This window comes from Perissodus microlepis, chromosome 15 (assembly GCF_051167445.1).
Source record: "Perissodus microlepis isolate ML-2025 ecotype Zambia chromosome 15, ASM5116744v1, whole genome shotgun sequence".
Classification (NCBI taxonomy): domain Eukaryota; kingdom Metazoa; phylum Chordata; class Actinopteri; order Cichliformes; family Cichlidae; genus Perissodus; species Perissodus microlepis.
The window spans coordinates 20,173,607-20,191,828 of record NC_140475.1 but is presented as its reverse complement, the minus strand read 5'-3'; the positions used below and the strand labels follow the sequence as shown (position 1 = coordinate 20,191,828).

General features: G+C 38.4%; 1 pseudogene; it reads right to left on the bottom strand.

The window, feature by feature from the left end:
- Positions 1-2,757: 2,757 nt before the first annotated feature.
- On the bottom strand, positions 2,758-17,525 carry LOC146372073 (plasminogen-like; annotated as a pseudogene).
- Between the last annotated feature and the right edge of the window lie 697 nt (positions 17,526-18,222).

Below are 18,222 nucleotides of genomic sequence, written 5' to 3'. Positions count from 1 at the left end.
TGTTAAATATTTTCAGCTGTACCAATTGTTGTTTAATTCCCAGTTTTATTTAGTTATTAAACAACATCGGTTAGAGAGTGGAGAGAGAACTTGAAGGGTTTATCTGTTGTTGGATGTAATGATCAGCCTTCTGCCAATCACATAAGGTTTAAAAAACCACCCCTAAACTCTGACTTCTTTAGATATCATGTGAGAGTTTGTGCCTTCTATTGTATTCCATTATGCTCTTTGTTTTAAGCATAGCATTATCTAAGCTTTGAATCTGAGCAAAAGATTCAGTTTTAATTCAGTTTAATTTCACTTAGTTCACAGAGTGGATTTTAGTTGTAATGGTTTAGAATTTTTACTTTTATTTTTGCTTATTTTTTTACTTTTAGCTCCATTTGTATTTGAGTTCATCTATATGTTTTTATAAAGTTAATATCAATAAGTATTTGTCAGGAGCAAAACTAAACACCTTCTGAAGGCTCTTCATTCACACATAACTAGACATCACATTCTAAATTAAGCTTCACTACCATGTCATGCTTGATGTGTTTGCCAATTGAAGAACATAGACATTTGTAATACATTTATTTTAGTTTAATGAGTAAACAATATTGCCAAAGTTATTTTTTATTTTTTGAAATTATACTTCAATTTTTAATTCACTCAACAATACTACCCTTTTGTTCCCCTATTTGAGTTTTACTCTTTGGCTTACTGTAATAACTTTTAGTTGAATAATTAAAGTCATCTATAATTATCGTACTGCTCTTCTTGTGTGTGTGCGTCGGTACACAATTCAGCAGCCAGCCAAACTCCATTCAAAAGAATACGGGAGTCAGGATATACAAGGCTAGCCACAAAAGACGAAGATATATTCATGTAATAGGTTATCCTATGCATACATGACATACATGTGGTTAGATTAGCAATATACTCAAACTTAGGCTTTAGAACACAACTCTCGCTAAGTTATCCTTTTCTAGTTGTTGTTTCTGGCTATTGATTTGTTCTCTCCTTTGGTTTATAAATTTCCCTGGACCTGTCCCAGCCCGTGTTTTTCCATGTCAAAAAGTGTTTTGATGTGAGTGTTTCGAGTGGTGTGTGGCTGAAGAGGACATCCTTGTGTATGACTGAAGAGGATTAATGTGTGATTTTTCCACCCTAAAGGACCCCTGGATTTCTCCCTCCCCACATTTTTGTAGATAGCCCTTGGTGTGTTTTTCTCTTGTAAATAAACTGTTAAATGTTTTTCTGAGGTCCTGTGCCTGAATCCAGACCCGCTTCTGTGATACCTTAGTCCCTAGTGACAAGTCCATAGTGTTCACTTTTCACTTTTCTTCATTAAGATAAAAAATATATAATTATTGTTATATTTTAGAGCATTTTAGTCAAATTCTAGGTATGGTTCCGAGAACAAGTAAAAAAAACAAATACATACATAAACATCTGGAATTGAGATACTTCTGCAATCACACAACCTTACAGTTTCCCAACCTAACTCCAAAAAGGTTGGGAAACTGTAAATGAAAGCAGAACTCAACGATTTCAAATCATTAAATTGACCCATAATTTCTTAACATCCAGAGTATAAAAAAACATATCAAATGTTTAAACTGAGTCCTTTTACTGTTTCATGAGCAATAACTATTAAAATAAACGGGATTTCTTTAAATCACCCCGTAGTTCTTCAGCTAAGACACCTGAGTTAGAAAACACAAACACTGCAGTCGTCTTTACACGCGTGGGCAGTGATAGACACACGAACTGCGTCTCATCACTGCCTGCGTTCTTTATTTATACACTTCTGTATGTCTGTGTGTGTGTGTGTGTGTGTGTGTGTGTGTGTGTGTGTTCAAAAATAACAACGTCACTCAGAAACAACAAAATCAGCACAGCACAAGCACGCTCTGCAAAAGCCTGCGCTTCCTGTCTACTTTTCACAGTGTACTCAGAGCAACAGGTTTTTTCCCTTTTCTACATCTGCATGTTCTCAGAAAACAGGAAGTGGTTTAGTAGCTGAATAAGTTCATCACAAAAGTTATTAGGTGAAAAGTCACGTAGACATGTAGATTGCCTAGTGATAAAAGAATACATTTCATGAAGCTGATCACATTATATAAAAACAATATTCTTTTGACAGAACCCATGCTGGAAAAGTAAAAGAAACAGCTGGAAGAACATTTTGTAACTAGTTAAGTAACAGCTCAGTAACATGGTTGGGTATAAAAAGAGGCAGAGTTCCTCTAAAGTAAAGATGGGCAATTGATTGCCAGTCTACTTTATATCTCGTCATCTACTGTACATAGCATCATCAAAAGAGTCCAAGAATCTGCACAAATCTCTGTGAGCAAGGGACAAAGCAGAACATCATATAGGATTGTGGCATCAGAACGCTACCAGGCAGCACTGCATTCAAAACAGGCATGATTCTGTCATTGAAATCACTCCACTGGTTATCAAACACTTGTAGAAATCATTGTCTGTGAGCACAGTTCATCACACCATCCACAATTACAGTTTACAGTACTGGCAGAGTCATGCAAAAGTCGACACATCTGGAAATGCTGCAATCACCGCAGCTTTAAATTGTAAGATAGGGCCTTTACCTTTATGCATAATCACTTAAAACTATTACTTTATGCATAAAGTGCCCCGATGAAACTATTGTTGTAATTTGGTATTATAGAAATAAAACTGAATTGAATTGAATTCTCTGGGTCAAAGCTCATTAAAATCCACTCAGGCACAGTGGAAAACATGGATGCTGTTTCATCTGAAGTTAAGCAGAGACGGACCATCTGGCTTGGTACTGGTGCTGATTTCAAAAGTCTGCATCTCTGATCGTATGGAGGTGCATCTGTGCTTATGAGTATGCACATCTGGAAAAGCACCATCAGTGATGAAAGGTTTATACTGATTTTACAGCAACATACCTTGGCCTTGCATTTTTCTGAGAGACAGTGCTAAGCAGCATACTGCAGCTGTTCCAACAGCATAGCCGTCGAGTAGAAAAGTCCAGTTGCTGAACTGGCCTGACTCCAGTGCAGTGCTTTTAGCAGTTGAAAACATTTGGGGCATCATGAAATAAAAACTACAACAAAGAGACCCAGGACTGTGAAGCAACTGTGCGTGCTCCCAACACGAAACAAATTCTGTTGGGGATGCCTACCTTGGCCTCACCGTTGTGCAAGATACGCTTCATTATATTTTCTAGTCTTTGGCTTGGAAGGAAGTTGGTTTGGAAACATATTTGGCGATGCTTCATCTTCTGCTTTGCGTTTGTGTGGGAGCCCTGTCAAAAACCTGTCCATTATGCTAGCAGTGTCCAAGCATTCTTTTTTTATTCATATTGCACACCTCCTAGCTATGTCTTGATGCATGCTCAATCATCCAGGTAAGTAAATCTCCAAAAGTTTATTCTGTCCGTCTGGACCAAGTTATCAGATGAACAGAATGAACTTTGGGAGACCCCCTAGCAATGGCTCTGTGTCCTAGCATCTGGTCTCCTCGGTTCCTGGTTTTTTAGTCCTCCAGTGTAAATGAACATGTATAGCGTTTGTACCTGCACTGGAATGCAACTCATACAAGACCTTGATACTGTTTTGTAATAATAGTAAACTAACAAACTAACCCTCAGATCTTGTTGACATTTTGATGAAACCTGTGGACAGAGAGAACCACAAAGGTTGGTATGCAAGCATTAGGTGACCTTAAGTCTCCAAATGCAACTGTGAAACAACACAAATTACTAATACTACACTCCACTACACAATTGCCAAGGTCCCCAGTACTATGGATAGAAGAGTGAAAGGTCTAATCAAGTACACATTTCTGGCATTGAGTAGTGATTGCTCCAAAGTGAAACAATGACTGTTTTGAATACATTTTTATTAATACTAAAATAACGCCAGGTGGTGTTATATGGTGTTACAGTAAAGAATAGACTATGCCATTCATACAAAATATTATTAACTTTGGACATCGAAAGTAAGTGAAATTCAGTTTTCATCCACCCGAAGTCACTGGAATTGTACATAACTCAAAATCAGTCATCACGTTTTTTAATGACAGTTCCAGGGCTGACTACAAACAGTGCTCACATTTAACAGAGCTACAGGACAGAGAGGAGTAGATATCTACATCTTACAGAAAGTAGTGGGTTAATTTTGATTTGTGGACTCTACATTAAACACATTGAACAAAGAAGCTCAACACAACAGTCAGCATTCTCTGTCAGATATGGAGGGGGGAAGATGGCAGAAGATTGCAGCAAAGGTTTTGGCAGAGGAGAATGGCCCAACGTACATCCCTCAGCCCATGTTGTGACACCCTGAAGGACAAATCTGTTTTGCTCATAACAAACCAGAGGACCACCTCTGTCACCCTACAGGCAGGAAACACAAAATAGATATTAGATAGTGGATACTTTACTATTTTACTCACACAGATCTTTTTGATGGTGTTTAGGGTAACTGATGCTAAAAGCAAGCTAAGAAAGTGTCAGAGTCTGCGTGTGGAGAGAGGAGAGCGGACCCAAACGCAGACAAAATGAAGCGTGGAACATAACTAGATTTTAACGAAAAGGGAGCTGTTCATTGTGGCTGTTAGAAAGGTGCAAAACAAACCTAAGTGGAAAAACTAAACATAAACATGAAATCCTGGTATGGATGGGTGGATACCTGGAAACAGGGTGTGAACACAACAGATGACCTGACAGCGGGGACACGAAAGAGTGAGGGAGCGAGTGTGATACAAAGACAGACATAGGCTGTGTCCAAATTCAGGGGCAGCATCCTTCAGAGTCCGCATTTGTAGGCCAATTATGTCACAGCGACGCAACGAAGGCTGTCAAAATTCGAAGCCTCCTCCAAATGGGGCCCTACCTTTTCTCCAGATTTGAAGGACGAGTTGGGTGTATCCTTCGTGGCTGACCATATCCCAGGACTCTTTGCAAGTCAAAGGTTGAAGGAAACTTTGTGTAAAAAATGGCAGACGGTCAAAGCGAAGTGGAAACAAACTTTTAAAAGTAAGTACCGAGTTTTTATCTCAATAAATATATTGAGCGGAACAAATGTTAGCATAGTGAAAAGTCTTAAAAAGCTAAATTTAGCTAACCTTCAGCTAAGTTACGTGACGTTAGTGATATCGCCACTTCATGTGGCTCGGGTCATATGTTCAGTTCAGTTTATTTTTATTTCAAACATTTCAAACATGTGCTTTGGTTAGTTTCTGACGAAGCTGATTTTATAAGAATGTCATGTTTCTGTATCATCTCTCTCCTGTTACAGCCTCTTATCCAAACAATAGCCTGTTTAATATTCTGATATCTTCAACATCTTAAGTAAATTATACTGCACAGTTTTCTCTCCAATAAAAGAATATTTACTGCATCAGTTTGACTCCCATTTTATCTGAAACGTACAAGGATCTAATCTTTTCAGTTTATTTTTGGGATATTTTCCATAAATATAACTAAAGCTTTCAGCCAGTGGTCACTGTATATTAATATTTGTCTGTTAGACAGTCACAAGTTATAAATGAAATGAAATAAAGTATATACCTTGAATTTTGACTGAAATGTAATATTTGAGACAACTGAGTTAATTTTCACCACTGAGGATTTTTTTTTTTTTTTCAAAAACTGGTGTATATATAGTAAAATATCAAAAATGTAAATCCTGTTACATTTGTACCTTTATTTTGCTGCACTGCAGTTTTTTTAATAAAACAACCTCTTCAATGAACTTTTAACTTGGTATTAATTTCACGCCTGATTATTGAAAGTTATTCCTCAAAATCCAACAGATTGGGCATTATGAATTTGCTCTCATATGTTGTAAATAGATTAAGTTTTTATATTGGTCAATGTCACAGCTGTATCAAATAAAAAAATCTATTTTCTAGAAAACTATTAAAAATATCAGGTCACTAAACTGAGGCAATACTGTTATCAAAACAGAGTACACACTGAGGCAGACAACAGTGCACAAACAGTTTTATAGAACTTTGCCCAGTTTTTATATCTTTCACTTTGTCATACCTGGCAGCTTGCTTTTCCTCCCTCTGTATTTCCAGGACATATTTCGTGGTCTGCAACTATATCAGTGTTGCGATTACAGATTTTGTTGTCGATCACAGGGAAACCAGTTTCTTCCAGGACGCGTCCACCTCGAATACCTGTCGACACACCCCTCTGCAATTATTCTCCTCATCATCTTGATAAAATGTATTGTGATATCTTTACTGTGGGAATTGTTTGGGTAATGAATAATGCTGTTATCAGCTCTTTGTGTTTTATATCTAATGCATACTGGTCTTTTTTGAGCCTCTCAAAAGTGCATTTTGTCGGAAAATAAGACCTGTTTAACAAAAAAATGTTCTGCAAATGATTAAGCTGATTAAACTGTTGCAATGTTAAGTGAAAGATGGGCTAGAAGACCATCGCCAAGCAGGTGAATGAGAAGGCGACAACAGTTGGTGCGATTATTTGCAAATGGAAGAACCATAAAATAACTGCCTATCTCCCTCGGTCTGGATCTCCACGCAAGATCTCACCTCATGGAGTTTCAAGGATAATGAGAACGGTGTGGAACCAGTCCAGTCCAAATAGGCTGGGGTTCAAATCATTTTCCCCTGACTGTATATCTAAAAAGTCAGATTTTTTTCTTCTCACTCTGAAATGTAAATTATTTTCACAAAGACGCACAAGAGCACACACAAATGTACCTTGAGTCCTACCCCATCCAGTAACATAACGCATTGTTCCACTATATAGTCCTTTTTTGGCAGACAAGCCGGCTGCACTTGGTTGTTTATCACCGCAGGTCTGAAAACACACACACACACAAAAAAAAATCAATGTTGTGTGTGTGTAATCTGATTTCACCTAGGAAAATTAGGCCCATACAGACGTTGCTAGTTTGAGCAGAGCAATATTCGATCCATCTGGTCCACTCATGATTTTCTCAAGCATCCTCACTTGTCTCGATGGCACAGTGGCTCTAAGTGAGTGCATACCCAGCACTACCCTCAAGGCTGAAGGCTGACTGGAGCTGCAGTGCATAATAAGTAGAAACAAAGGGAGTAATTAATCAATTTTTGAGTAATTGCAGAATTTGATTTTCAGGTGTTAACGATGACTTTATTCTAACCTCAAGCACAAAGCAGAAGTTAAGACCCACTGAGGGTGGATCAGAGTTCCTCCACAGTCGATTCTTTCACTGGTAGAAAGAGAAACAGATTTATTTCAGAAGATGTGCAGCATATACAAAAGGGAAAAACGGCAAAAAGTGAATTGACAAATAAAGAAAAATCAGACAATTGACATGTAAATAGGTTTGAATGTAAATGCTATAAACACTTAAATAAAATACTTAAATTAACTGTATATCAGCAGTGACATGTTACAGTATTTTATTTCTCAATATCTGCACATTTGTTGAGGAAATTGAAAGTCCTTTACAAATGGAAGTTGTCTTTGAACATACAAGGAGTGCAGAATTATTAGGCAAGTTGTATTTTTGAGGAATAATGTTATTATTGAACAACAACCATATTCTCAATGAACCCAAAAAACTCATTAATATCAAAGCTGAATGTTTTTGGAAGTAGTTTTTAGTTTGTTTTTAGTTTTAGCTATTTTAGGGGGATATCTGTGTGTGCAGGTGACTATTACTGTGCATAATTATTAGGCAACTTAACAAAAAACAAATATATACCCATTTCAATTATTTATTTTTACCAGTGAAACCAATATAACATCTCCACATTCACAAATATACATTTCTGACATTCAAAAACAAAACAAAAACAAATCAGCGACCAACATAGCCACCTTTCTTTGCAAGGACACTCAAAAGCCTGCCATCCATGGATTCTGTCAGTGTTTTGATCTGTTCACCATCAACATTGCGTGCAGCAGCAACCACAGCCTCCCAGACACTGTTCAGAGAGGTGTACTGTTTTCCCTCCTTGTAAATCTCACATTTGATGATGGACCACAGGTTCTCAATGGGGTTCAGATCAGGTGAACAAGGTGGCCATGTCATTAGTTTTTCTTCTTTTATACCCTTTCTTGCCAGCCATGCTGTGGAGTACTTGGACGCGTGTGATGGAGCATTGTCCTGCATGAAAATCATGTTTTTCTTGAAGGATGCAGACTTCTTCCTGTACCACTGCTTGAAGAAGGTGTCTTCCAGAAACTGGCAGTAGGACTGGGAGTTGAGCTTGACTCCATCCTCAACCCGAAAAGGCCCCACAAGCTCATCTTTGATGATACCAGCCCAAACCAGTACTCCACCTCCACCTTGCTGGCGTCTGAGTCGGACTGGAGCTCTCTGCCCTTTACCAATCCAGCCACGGGCCCATCCATCTGGCCCATCAAGACTCACTCTCATTTCATCAGTCCATAAAACCTTAGACAAATCAGTCTTGAGATATTTCTTGGCCCAGTCTTGACGTTTCAGCTTGTGTGTCTTGTTCAGTGGTGGTCGTCTTTCAGCCTTTCTTACCTTGGCCATGTCTCTGAGTATTGCACACCTTGTGCTCTTGGGCACTCCAGTGATGTTGCAGCTCTGAAATATGGCCAAACTGGTGGCAAGTGGCATCTTGGCAGCTGCACGCTTGACTTTTCTCAGTTCATGGGCAGTTATTTTGCACCTTGGTTTTTCCACACACTTCTTGTGACCCTGTTGACTATTTTGAATGAAACGCTTGATTGTTCGATGATCACGCTTTCAGAAGCTTTGCAATTTTGAGACTGCTGCATCCCTCTGCAAGATATCTCACTATTTTTGACTTTTCTGAGCCTGTCAAGTCCTTCTTTTGACCCGTTTTGCCAAAGGAAAGGACGTTGCCTAATAATTATGCACACCTGATATAGGGTGTTGATGTCATTAGACCACACCCCTTCTCATTACAGAGTTGCACATCACCTAATATGCTTAATTGGTAGTAGGCTTTCGAGCCTATACAGCTTGGAGTAAGACAACATGCATGAAGAGGATGATGTGGACAAAATACTCATTTGCCTAATAATTCTGCACTCCCTGTATATACTCACTTGGTCTGGAGGGTAGTTTGCCAGGGCCACGAGTGAGGCTTTGACACACAGCCACTGACCACCATACTACGAAGACAGCGTTTTGGTTTGATAGCTGGTGTTCCACAATTCAGTTCAACTGCAAAGTAATCATTATTATTATCATGAATTCTTACAAAAAGAGTGAAGCACGAAAGTTAGTTTGGATTGGTGTTAATTAATAAAAGAGAAGATTTTACAGCCTTGTAAGCCACAAGAAAAATTGTTGGATAGACCAAATCAGATTCTTTTATTTTACGACGTAACTCAATTTATTCATTTATCTATCATCTCTTTGTTCATTGTTTCTTTGATTTACAGAATCAAACTGGAAATACGTTTTTTGCACGACCTGGATCTGAGGTGATTCTGAGGATCATCTAGAGCATGAATGGAGATTTTAAGGACATTATGAAGCTACCAAAAATGCAAATAAATTGACATACTATTGCCCAATAATAACAAAGATCTTAAATCAGTCTCAGAGAGGATGGTTAATTAGGGGTGTGTGTGTATGTGTGTATATATTTATATTATATAGGACCTCACTGGGGTATTCTGTAATTGATACATAATTACGTTTGCATATCCACTGGTATGTAGCCCACATGTATTATCACAGCAGGCCTGCTGTACATCGAATGACCAGCAGATGACATTACTTCCAAATGAGCTGTTAAACAGGGCATCCTGTGATCTGCCTTTTGGGGAAGATGCCGGAAAGATTCAACACATTCATAGAGCTTCATCACACCATCATTATTGAGGACCATATTTTGCACCTCCATTGCTGAGGGTGCTCTAAGGAGCTTTGGCTACGATATGGTTGGTGCTTGTCGTGGTGGAAGTCCCCGATTGGACATCGGAGGTGAATGGAGCCATAAAGCTGAGTTCTATCACGGTTGGTTAGTTTGCGGGCTGAGTGGAGCACAGCTCTGGGGGGAGTTTAAGCAAAATCTTGGGTGTAAGTTTGGTTAAACAATGGGAAAAGACTTTCAGTCTGCCTCGTAGTGATCCTGGCAAACCGTCAAGCAAAGCAACTCAGGCAGGGAAAGTGGTGTTCTATTTATAAGTTGCAGGTAAGGTGCTAGCTGACTTCAACTGAGGATATAATAGGGTCCTGGAAGGAATACTTCAAGTACCTTTGGAATCCCACTGATAAGCTTTCTGTAGAGGATGCAGAGTCTGGAAACAAGGGTGATGACTCGCTCATCACCTGGAGCAAGATAACTGGGATAATTAACCTGTTAAAACCCCATTCCATCGTTTGTCAGTCAAACTTTTAGGTCAAATTACCATAACTCTTGAACCATTGGCGCAATCAAAAAATTCTGTTCCTGAAAGCATTAACACAAATAACATAAAATAACACAGAAAACAAAGTAAATAGCCAAAACAAAACAAAAAAACAGTACAAAGAACCCAAATGCCTGATAAAATGTCTGCTTTCAGGAACTGAAACTAACCAACTACAGGGAGATCCCACTCCTGGGCCTCCCAGGCCAAATCTATGCCAGGGTACTGGAAAGGGGAATTCATCCATTTGTCAAACATCAGATGCAGAAGGAACAATGCAATATTCGTCCTTTTATGGAACAGCTATTCATTCTCTTGAGAATATTTGATGGTGCGACTGGACTTCTTTTAAGTTTTTCTTGTAGATGTTTCACCTTTCATCTCAGTAACTTCTTTAGTTCTATCACCCCAACAGACCACTTCACTCTCAGACTGCTGGCTGTGGTTCCTAAGATATTTAAAAAGCAGAATGGGATCATGGAATCATTGGTGGCTATTATTCTAAGGTTGTCTTCTAGTATGTTTTTTTAGATTCTCTCTGAGGTCCCTGTTGCAAAAAAAGACCTGATACTTCAGAACATCCACCTACTAAACAGTTTTTTTTTATGTAATATTAATTTCTGGTATAACAAGTTAAGATGTACATCTATCATTCTGTGGAGATATCATCTGAATTTCAGGAGCGGGACCACACCTCGTTCACGCCCCTTACGACCTCAGACTATAAATGCCCCCTTCTCCAATACCCGCTGTTCTCATTTCCATGCCCCACCCTTTCCTCCCATTTTCCCTCTTTTCTCCTCTTCTCCTCCTCCCTTCCTTCCTTCACTTCTTGTTAGTACATGGGGATCTTCCCAGCCCGGGAGCCGTCGCCAGTCCCCTTCGAGGCCTTTCCCAAACCACAGCACCAGTTCATACTTCCTCATCACTCATCGTTCCGAAGTTGTGGTCCCAGCTAATGAAGCACAAAGTTTCTCAAAAGTGACAGCCCATCTAGTGGGTAAAACCTGTCTCATCTTTAAAACCACTAAGCTCTTGTGGTTGTATATGAGCCTGCTGTATCTTAAACGTGTGATGCTTACGCATTAGGATAGACCACTGAAGTTGTGCTATGTCTGTGAGGAACCATGGAGCACTGATGGTCTCTGATGTTATACTCCGATAACTGGAACCGTTCCCCTCAAAGCAATCTTCCTCATCTGCAGGGGTCACTGGAGGATCTGCAGCTGGAGATAAGGAAAGAAAAAAAAATCCTGGATGCATTTTTGTGTGAAAAAGAAAGAGGAGATAAGCTGACTGATATTATACCTGGAGTAGGTGCTTCCCCACACAGTGGCACGTTGCAAAACTCCCAATCAGTGTCAGGGTCAGTTGTGTAGCATCAGGGGAACAACTTATTGTCAGGGTTACGGCAGTAGTTAGCATCCAGACCTCTGACAAAGATGAGCACGGAAAAACACAGCAATGAGGCCATGAAAACAAACTTAATGCAGGCATGTTAATGAAGTTTTAGTAATCTACAATAACTTGATGGATTATTTAAATTGAAATTAAGTTGTACAAATTACTTCCCCAAAATGTTGACTACATGGTGAAAAGGGGCTTTACAAATGCATCTTCTCCTGTATAAACTGGATAGACCCTGAAACAAGAACTCATGGATTATTTTAGTTCGACCATTTAACAAGAGATAACTCTTAGCGATTCTTCACGTTGCTGAAGTCAAACTCTTACAGGGATTTTGCTTTGACATTGCTTTCTAATGGCTTAAACACTATAGACAGAGTTCATTATGGGCAAAAAGTTTCTAAATCTTGTAGTTTATTATCATATCTTTGTTTTTCTCCTGTGATTACCATGTTGCAGCTGAAAACTATTAATCAAACCTACAAATTGAAAAGTCCCACTAATATTTTCTTCACAACATTAATATCACAGAGAGTGGACACTGATTTTTGGTTACGACTCTTACTTGTAAGGGCAGTTTTCTGGGATTTGGTGGTGTTTATGTGGTGTCTGAGCTGACCATCTCTGGCACGTTTTGCCAGTCACAGTTACAGCAATTGTTCCCCGGTACGCTACACCTATATCAGTGATGCAATCCATCTCTAGGATGAAGGTGGGAGGCTCAGTAGCTGAGGACATAAGATATGATAGAAAATAGAAAAAACAAGTCAAACATATATATATTATATTATATAAAACATATAAGGATGTATATTTATGGACCATTAAACCCTATTGCAAACATTTTGTTCAATTCAATTCAATTCAGTTTTATTTATATAGCACCAAATCACAACAACAGTCGCCTCAAGGCGCTTCATATTGTAAGGTAGACACTACAATAATAAATACAGAGGAAAACCCAAATGACCCACTATGAGCAAGGACTTTGGTGACAGTGGGAAGGAAAAACTCCCTTTTAACAGGAAGAAATCTCCGGCAGAACCAGGCTCAGGGACCGGTTGGGGTGAGAGAAGGAAGAAAGGATAGGATAGGATTTTGTAAACTTTGTTTCAAAGATGCTATAAAATATATTGCTTATTGTTACACTTCCTTTTACTTATGCCTTTCAAAGGTAGCAGGTGCTGGAAGATGGTGATATTCATTTAACTTGGTTCTTGTATATTGGCTATAAGCTGCAGATTTTACCCTTACCATTTTACCAGGTTTTACCATAAAAAGGAATTATATATATATATATATATATATATATATATATATATATATATATATATATATATATATATATATATGTTAACTATATTCAGTTTAATTTAATTGACCTTTAATATGGTAAATGGCCTGTATTTGTATAGCGCTTTACTAGTCCCTAAGGACCCCAAAGCGCTTTACACATCCAGTCATTCACACACTGGTGATGGCAGCTACATTGCAGCCACAGCCACCCTGGGGCGCACTGACAGAGGCGAGGCTGCCGAACACTGGCGCCACCGGGCCCTCTGACCACCACCAGTAGGCAACGGGTGAAGTGTCTTGCCCAAGGACACAACGACTGTCGAACCGGCAACCTTCCGATTACAAGGCGAACTCCCAACTCTCAACCCTATATTAAACATTCAAATGTTTTTAGTACAATAATTTGGCATTTTATATCTAAAATAATGTTTTGAAATTGAAATTAATATTTTTAGGAAAAAAGTCTTGTCGATTCCACAGATTGTGATGCAGAGATATGAAAATGCGCAGGAAAATCTGACGTTCATGGCAAACTTCACCGACGATACTTAGGGAGGAATAAACACACATCAGCCTTAGGCCATTTTGGATGAACGCTCACGCCCCCTAGAGAGCACTTTCTCTCTTCATGTCAACACAAAGATTTATGGGTAAAAAAAAAAAAGCAAACGGATATACACTGTATAGGTTAGGCCTGTTCGACCGTTCATTAAGACAAAAAGCTAATAAGATGAGCAAATCACATGGCAGCAACTCAGCTCATTTAGGCATGTACACATGGACTAGACAACCTTGTAATGCTCATACCAAGCATCAGAATGAAGAACAAAGTGACTTACTGCAGCGCGGTTTGGAGCAGTACTCCCATCGTTTGGATGGGCTGGTGGTGTAGCACCATGGTCGGGGTTCTCTGAGTTTCTGCAGTAGTTCACCTCAAGATAATTAAAACTGTAAATAACCATAAACAGAAGTTTAATAGAGTAAATTGTTGCCCCCCAGTGGTAAAAATACAAAAGTGCCTGTTACAGGGCTAGTTCATGGTTGACCAGCCTATAACAAGAAAACATGTACACAAGTAAGGGAAAAAGAGTTTGAGGTTTTTATGTTCTGCTGTTTACAGTTCAACACGTATCCACATCCTTCCTTCCTGATCATTTCTAAGAGTCTAACCAAGAATATCACAAGAAGTATTTACACTTTAGCTTAACTTCTGGAAAATGTCTTGAAGATCCAGAACAGGCTCAATATATCTCATAAAGATTTTGCACTTACCTGCTGGGATGCTAGCCATGGCTGTGAGGTTCCTGGGAGTCCATACATACAGTCCTCTATGAAAAGACACTGATGTCTCTGATATGTCATGACATGCAAAATAGCTAATGTTGTTCCAGAACCAAAACATTTTCAGAATACTGTATAGTGTCTACATTTTACTGATTAGCCACTTTAAATGTTTTAGACAGCAAATGAGGATGGTGGAAAGTGAAAGAGTTGCCAGAGGATAATTAGACATGAATTTAGGACTAAATAAAAATGAAATAAAACAAAATTAAGTAAAGGATAAAGGATTTATGAATGCTACCAGTGCAGCTGGGTATGTCACAGTACTCCCAGCGGGTGTTGGGGTCAGTGGTGTAACACCAGGGTCCATCACTTAACTCATCAGGGTTGGACTCCAGATCTTGGTTGTTGTCTGGTGCAAAGCTGCAGCAGAAAAATTCAGAAAAATTTAAAAAAGATTATAACGATATGAAGGAATGATATAAAATCAAACAAAAGCCTGTGATTACATACAGTACATCATGCGGGTAGTCTGAATCCCATCTCTGACAGACCTTTCCTGATCTTGTAATGGACTTTGTTCCTCTGTAATCTATTCCTTTCCCATTTACACACTCCAGAAGATATTCTAGAAATGAAAAGAAAGAAAGAAACAAAATATAGAGCAAGGATAAGCAACTTCTTTCTAACATATTCATATTTTTCAGTCATTGTCTTGAATGAGTAATTGACCTGATCCCATTACTGTGATGTTGTATTCAACCAAACTGAACCACAGCACCAGTGTTTAACTTGCTGTCTGTCTTTACTTTGTTTGCAAAAACACTCCAGACGTCATCATTATGCATTAGCTAAAGTTAACTCCAAAGCAGAATATTCACTTTAGACAAAGAAAAGGACATTATGAAAAAAGAGGTGTTAGTTTTATAATATTTATTTGGGGAAACTTAGGTTCATTACCATTTCTTTCATATAAAGCTGTGCTGCTTCTGCGCATGATACTCCCTGTTTTAGAGTTTGCACCTGCTGTCCAACACTCTTGGTCCTTTTGAGCATGCATAAAAGACCTGTGGAAACAAACAAATATGTGTTTCTGAGTGTGATATAAGTTCTGATCCCCAGAGTGAAAATAGTTAGTGCCAGATGTGACCTTACTTGCAACTGAAGGATGTTTCATTCTTACATTTGGTGGCACATTCAGCCAAAGTGTTAACTGAATACTGTTTCCTGTTCTGTGAGGAGATCCATACCCCGTCAGTTTTTAAGTACCCCTTCACCTCAGCACCACCAACTGCAATCACATGCAAAAAAAACTTTCTTTTCACTCACTGTGGGAAATAGTTAAATTTAAAAAAAAGTAATAAAATGAAAATTTTATCAGCAGAGTAACCATAGCAGAGTCTCAGCATGATAAAGAACACAGTTACTAACAGGTCATTCAAAATTTAAAAATGCAAGTGAGGGCCCAGAAGGTCTCTCCCCCTTTCATTGTTTCATGCTTGTTTCTGTTTCTTTGTGTTTTTCTGTCTTTGCTGTGGGTGCATGTGCTTCATGCTTAAACCCCCGGGATCACTTTGCTGTTGCTTCTACTTGTTTTATCTGACTGTGGTCTTTTTGAGGAAGCTAAATAAACTGCATTTTACACCAGAGGATTTTTTATTTTTTTTTTACTTTTAAATCCATCGTCTACATGTTGCAGCTGTTTACAGCTGTCACAAACAACTGCTCTGGTGTTTGTTCTTCAGCCAGCTGCTATTAAAATTGAGGTTATAACATATAAAGCGCTGTCAGGGTGAATACTGAAAAGTGACCACTGCTGTCAGAATCTCTGTTTCTCATCATGTTTTTTTTTTTAATTTATGTTTTTCATACTTTGTGGTGAATCAAATCAAATCAGTTTTATTTATAGAGCGCCAAATCACAACAACAGTCATCTCAATGTGCTTTATATTGTAAGGTAGACCCTACAATAATGCATACATGTAATAATACATACATACAGTGCAGCTGTTGTTCCACTCCCCTTTCCCAGCCCACTTTTCAACAAATTATCATTGAACACATGCATATGGTCAACCACGTGGAGTTCAAAACCAGTCTCCAGTGCAAAAGCAAACACCTGACTTTTTCTTTTTAAGTGCTCTTTCTCACGGTCCCTTTTCCCCTCTGTTTTTCTTTTCCTTCCTCTCCTTCCTTCTCTCTTTCCTATCCCCCAGCCATGCCTGTCCCGTCTGTAGCAACTGAAAATAAAATAAATAAATAATAACAACAAAGGTCGATCAAATGGACTAATACCGCAAGGCCGTGATGATCCACTTGGTAAAGTAAATCCATTGGGTACCTTTGTTTTTCTTCAGACATCAATTTTGATCGCTAAAGAACCTAACGGGACAGGCAAAAAAAAGCAAACACCTGACTCAACCACTCTATCATAAATTAAGCATTGAGCAGTCATTGTGCATTGATTTAGCTCTTGAATGTTTCACCTGTTTCATATGTTTAACATTTAAAAATCCTGAAAAGAACAGCACAAAATATCTAAATCACGACTAAGTTGCAATTCAGTGAGCCACAAGAAGATGGTAGTGACAGATGACCACAAATTTTCCATGTTCCATTTGTTAAAACCAGCTGAAGTGTAAATGGTAATATTAAGCAAACTGAAGGGCTTGTTTGTCTGTTTTAGATGATACGTACTAGCCAGAACAAACAAAGAAAACAAACAAACATTAAACCAAAAAAAAAAACAAAAAAAAAACCAGTCACACTTGTCTTGGGGCATCATTATCTTGTGCTGTAAGAGGTTTGTCAGTGTTCATCTTTTAAATACAACAAAATAAAAAAAAATAATGAAATCATTTATGTAGGGAAAAAAAGCTCGGAAAATCAACAGATTTAAGCCTGACTTTGCTTCTGCTTTCAGTCTGTGTCTCAATATCAAAATGAACAAAAACTGTTTTTGGTGCATGCATACTTTTCTCTTGCATGATTCAAAAGCAAAATAGCTTTGAAAGAATTTGAAAGTTGGCAAGGTGCTGTCACAGTGAAGCCAACCATTGCCACTTATTACCACTCAGGCAAGTAGGAATGTATTCATAATTATTATTTACAGATGCAAGTGTAACTTACCTGTGCAGATCAAGGCTCCCAGGATTAAAGCTGCTGAGTACAGGTCCATGGTAAGAGACTATTACGAGCAGTTCGTCATCGAGATATCTCCTAGTATGTTGTTGGGCTCCTTTTAACATGGCAGGAACACAAATAGGGCAAGGCAAGTGTTAGTTAATTATTTTCATTACAAGGACAGCAAAAGAGCAAGAGATCAAAATTCATGTTTATGAAGTCAATCAAAATTGTTGTATCAGAAAAATCACAGTACATCATCCCGAGTTATGTGTTGCCTATCTTAAGATATTTTTGTCTGCACAATGTGTTGTTTAATTCTCAAATATTTTCCAGCTATATAGCAACGTAAATAGGAGAGTAAGGAGAGAACCTGGAGGAACGACTGGCTTCTTGACCTACTTAATCATCTGCCAGTCACACTGAGTGTAGGAAAGAACAGCTAAACTCTGACCTCTTTAGACATCATGTGAGCTTCTGTGTCTTCCTTTTGCTTTCATTTAAGTTTCTTAGTACTTAGTATTAAACATTTAATTAGCAAAAAGCTGGATCCGCGCGATAACAGTTTTATATTTTTAATTGTTTTTCCGTTGTATTTTCTTTTCAGTTCAGTGTAGTTTCGTTACTTCATAGAGTTGGTTTGCTCATGTTATGTCTTTTTACTTTTAGTTTAATTATTATCAGTTTGAGTTAGTTTGCATATTTTTAGAATGTTAATTTCAATTAAATTAAACACCTTCTGAAAGCTTGAG